The following is a 5,550-nucleotide window of genomic DNA, read 5'->3' on the forward strand; positions in this document are numbered from 1 at the left end:
AGTTTTATCACCTCAAGAATGTTATATGAATTGAATCACACAGTATGTAAACTTTTGTGATTGGCTTTTTTTCACTCAGCATCTCTGAAGATTCGTGCAGTTTGTCATGTATAAACAACAGTTCATTTTTTAAAAACTGAGATATAATTGACATACAATATTAGTTTCAGGTGTACAGCACGATGATTTGGTATTTGTATATATTGTAAATGACCACCACAGTTAACATCATCACCACCAAATTTTTCTTTATTGTGGTGAGACCTTTAAATCTACTTAGTTATTTTAATTTTATTTTTAAAGAATTTATTTATTTTACAGAGAGAGAGAGACCACAAGCAGGAGGAGAAACAGGCAGAGGGAGAGAGAGAAACAGGCTCCCTGATGAGCAGAGAGCCCAATGCGGGACTCAATCCCAGGACCCTGGAATTGTGACATGAGCCTAAAGTAGCTGCTTAACCAACTGAGCTACCCAGGCACCCCTTAGTTATTTTTAAGTATGCAGTATGCAATACAGTGTTTACTATCTATGATCACCATGCTATACATTACATCTCTATGACTTATTTACTTTACAACTGGAAATTTATACCTTTTGATCCCCTGCACTGATTTTTCCCCACTCCCCCCACACGCCTCTCCTCTGATAACTACCAATCTGTTCTCTGTTCTATGAGTTGTTTTTTTAATTTCACATACAGGTGAAATTTTTCTTTCTCTATCTGACTTATTTCACTTAACATAATGCCCTCAACAAGGATGCAGAGAAAAGGGGACCCTCTTACACCATTGGTAGGAATGCAAGCTGGTACAGCCGCTCCAGAAAACAATATGGAGGTTCCTCAAAAAGCTAAAAACAGAGCTACCCTATAACAAAGCAATTGCACTCCTGGGTTTTCACCCCATAGTTACAAATATGGTTATCAGAAGGGGCACCTTCACCCTGATGTTTATAGCAGCAAAGTCCACAATAGCCGAAGTATGGAAAGAGCCTAGATGTTAAGTGATGGATGGATAAAGAAGATGTGATATATACACACAAGGGAGTATTACTGAGACATCAAAAAAAAAAAAAAAGAAATCTTGCCATTTACAATGACATGGATGGAACTAGAGGGAATTATGCTAAGCAAAATAAGTCAATCAGAGAAAGACAATTACCATATGGTTTCACTCATATGTACAATGTAAGAAACAGCACAGAGGATCATAAGGGAAGGGAGGGGAACTGAATGGGAAGTCATCAGAGAGGGAGAAAAACCATGAGAGACTACACTATAAGGAAACAAACAGGTTGCTGGGAGGAGTGGGGTAGGGAAATGGGGTAACTGGGTGATGGACATTAAGGAGGACACAGGATGTAACGAGCACTGGGTGTTATATAAGACTGATGAATCATTGAACTCTACATCTGAAACTAATGAAACACTATATGTTAATTAATTTAAATAAATTTAAAAAATAACACCCTCAATTTCCATCCATGTTGCCACAAATGGCCAGATTTCCTTCTTTTTATGGCTGGATAATACTCGTGTGTGTGTGTGTGTGTGTGTGTGTGTGTGTGTGTACACTACATTTTGTTTACCCATTCCTCCATCTAGGGACACTTATGTTGCTTCCATGTCTTGGCTATTGTAAATAATGCTGCAATAAACATAGGGGTGCGTACATCTTTTCAAGTTAGCGTTTTCATTTTCTTCAGGTAAATACCCAGACGTGGAATTGCTGGATCATAGGGCAGTTCTATTTTTAAATTTTTTAGGAAACTCCATCCTGTTTTCCATACTGGATCCACCAGCATACATTCCCACCCACAGGGCACAAGGGCTCCCTTTTCTCCACATCCTCGCTGACAATGGTTATTTCTTATCTTTGTGTGAATAGCCATTCTGACAGGTGTGGGGTGACATCTCATTGCAGTTTCGAGCTGCATTTCCCTGATGATGAGTGATGTTGAGCACCTTTTCACGTGCCTGTTGGCTTTCTCTGTGTCTTCTTTGGAAAAATGTCTACTTACGTCTCTGCCTATTTTTTAATCAGATTGTTTGGGTTTGTTTTTGTTTTTGTTTTAAAGATTTTTTAAATTTATTTGACAGAGAGAGATCACAAGTAGGCAGAGAGGCAGGCAGAGAGAGAGAGGAGGAAGCAGGCTCCCTGCCAAGCAGAGAGCCTGATGCGGGGCTCGATCCCAGGACCCTGAGATCATGACCTGAGCCGAAGGCAGCGGCTCAACCCACTGAGCCACCCAGGCACCCAAGTCCTCTAATTTTTGTATCCAAATCTGTCCACCTGGCCAAAGACTGGCCTTGCCCATGAATCCGTAAAGATCCTCAGACTATGTCTTCTTCCAGTGGAACCAGTGATGCATTCTACTTTAAATTTTATCCACTGAAGGATTTTCTTCCTCCACTAGCTGCCAGGACTATCTCAGAAAACACTGCTAGTCTTTTTGTTGCTGTTGTTTTTAAAGAAAGAGGCATTTATTAATTTTCTGTGAGCTGAGAAAAGAATCGTTAATTACGTTTGAAAGCAAATATCCTGATAACAAAATTCCATGTTTAAAAACTTAAGTTTTCATAAGTTTTATAACATTTTTTATTGTGGTAAAGAACCTATAACATTAAATTGACCATCTCATCACTCGTTTTATTTACTTATTTGATACGGAGAGAGAGAGAGAGTGAGAGAGAGAGAGCACAAGCAAGGGGAGCAGCAAGCAGGCAGAGGGAGAGGAGAGAAGCAGGCTCCCTGCTTAGGCAGGAGCCCAGCGAGGGACTCGATCTAAGGATCCTGGGATCTTGACCCGAGCCGGAGGCAGGCACTGAACAGACTGAGCCATCCAGGCTCCCCCTGAACCCTTTTAAAATGTACAGTTCCGCTGTGGGTCTGTGCAACAGATCTCCAGAACTTCAGAAGAGCTTTCTTGCTACAGTCGGAACACAAACACTTAGTGAATGCTCAGTGCTATTCGAAGAGCTTTACATATTTAATCTTCAAAACAACCTATGTGGGTAGGTATTTTTTTAACTATCTCTCTTTCAGAGACTAGGAAACTGAGGTACACAGAGGTCCAATTACTTGCCCGGATTCATGCAGCTAGAACTGTGGAACCGGAATTCAAACACAGGCAGTCTGGTTCTCCAATGTTTGCTCTTCATCTCCTAACAGACCACTGCTGCCTGGTGATGGTGTACTGTGGAGAGCCAGCTGCCTGTAATCCTAGCTCCAGTGCTTTTTTCTTTCTCAATATCTTTCTTGAAGCCATTGGGCCAGACTGAGAAGGAGCCATTTTTGGCAAGACAGGGCGAGCTGGAGGGCACATAAGGGCATTTTGTGGTTCCTCTAACCCTCAGGAAGTTCTCAGGCTGCATCCTGCTGTTCTTGGAGGTGAGGAGTGTGGTGCTCCAGAGATCCTGGGCCCACTAAGTGTATCGGGTATTCCTCGATTTGTGAAGGGGCTTGGGCCACAGAGTCACAGTGGCCCATGTTTAGTTTCTCTTGGAACCCAGAAGCCCACAAGAGGCTGTTTATCAAGAGAGGAGCTGTTACCTGCTGATGTGGACTGAGCCTCAACATGTCTTCTGGCCACCCGGGGGCGGGGGGGCGGGTACTCTCCTTCTGGCTTTTGCTTGCCACACCCAGATCACCCCAATCTGTAGAGCTCTATTGGATCCACTGAGTCCCAAGGCCCCCAGTGCAGAAGTGTTGAACCACAGCAGGAGCAGCCGGAGAGCCCTTCTCTGTCCCAGACCCCACAGTCAGAACACTGTCTCTTCCCCTGCCATTCCAGTACAGCCCTGGCTCCTCGGGCCTCGAGAGACCCTGGAAGCTTCTGCAGCATTGCTAGCCACCCACACATTTGCCTGGGACCCCATCATTTGCATGCCCACCACTGTTCTACTTCTTTGCATCTGAGCCCTCCTTGGTGCGCCAGTCCCACCCAGACTGTCACGGGCTTGCTCCCCCCTGCAAAGGGATCTGGGAAAGCGACTATCTGGCCTCTGTGGGTCCTCTAGCAGTGGGTAATTGATTGTCTTGGACCAGACGTAAAAGGGGCTGTCGGTGCTTGCCCTGCTTGCCAGCCACAAAGCGTGAAAGATAAAAACAACCCGTCTCCAGGAACTGTAGCCAACGTTCTATAATTCACTACATTCGAGCCAAGCTCTTATAGACACAGAGTCTGAAATGGGCTGCCCAGATTCAAATTCTGGGCTCCGTTACCCACTAGTCGTGTGAGTTGGAGGGAGTTACTTCCCTTTAGTATGCTGTAATTTCCTTATCTGTAAAATGGGCATAATAAAAGAGTCTTCACTTTATAGGTTTGTTAATAAGGATAAAATAAGCTAGAGCATGTAAAGAGCTTAAGGAAGTACCTGGCATGTAGTAAACTTTTATGTGAGTGTGGGGTTGGTTCACTTTAAAGTGCTTAGAACAATAGCAAGGCTATACTAAGCGTTTCCTAAATGATATCTGTTGTTATGGTTATGACCTGTTTATTCCCTGCTTGTTGAGGTATTTCTATGGACTGTGTCCTAGAAGTGGAATTCCCAGGTAAAATGCTATGCACAATTTAATTTTTGGTAGGTATTGACAAACCACCTTTGTTTTGGGGGGGGGTGTTTGTTTTTAATATTTTATTTGTTTATTTGACAGAGAGAGACACAGTGAGAGAGGAACACAAGCTGAGGGAGTGGGAGAGGGAGAAGCAGGCTCCCCATCCCCAATCCTCCCACAAGCAGGGAGCCTGATATGGGGCTTGATCCCAGGACCCTGGGATCATGATCTGAGCTGAAGGCAGATGCTTGACGACTGAGCCACCCAGGTGCCCCTACAAACTGCCTTTGTTTAGAAAGGCACCAGTTGGCACTCTCACCAATCCTGAATGCTGCCCTTTTCCTCATGTTCTATGACTGGATTTTAACCATTTAAATTTTTGCTCATCTCATAGGCGACAGTGTTATTATATTCTTTCACTATTTCAATTTTTGAATTATGCATGCCTTTCAAGCTTACTATACAATTTAAAAAATACATAATTAATACAAATGTGAAAAATAAAAATTTCTCCCTATAATCCACTTAGAGGTAACCTGTGTTGGTTACCTTTGGTAAGTTTGGTATGATAAAAGAAGTTTATCTCTTCAAATCTGTTTCTACAAACACATAATCATATATATATATATATAGTATGTGTTTATATTATATACTAAATTAAATTATATAGTATAATTATGTACTATGTAGTTATAAATTATAATTTAAATTAATTAGTTTACTATATAAATGAATCAAATTAAAACTCTGTGGTTTAACTAATTAATTTTACATCTCATTTTTATTAAATGGAATCACACTATTTTTTGGCCCTTTCCCCCCTCAACCATATTTCTTGGGTATCCTTCCACGTCAAAATGTATAAAACTACATTGGGGAGGGTATGTGCTACGGTGAGTGCTGTGAAGTGTGTAAACCTGGCGATTCACAGACCTGTACCCCGGGGGATAAAAATATATTATATGATTATAAAAAACTAAAAAGTTAAAATTT

Source organism: Mustela putorius, unplaced genomic scaffold, assembly GCF_011764305.1.
Source record: "Mustela putorius furo isolate JIRA1106 unplaced genomic scaffold, ASM1176430v1.1 tig00000695_pilon_pilon_pilon, whole genome shotgun sequence".
NCBI classification, from domain to species: Eukaryota; Metazoa; Chordata; class Mammalia; order Carnivora; family Mustelidae; genus Mustela; species Mustela putorius.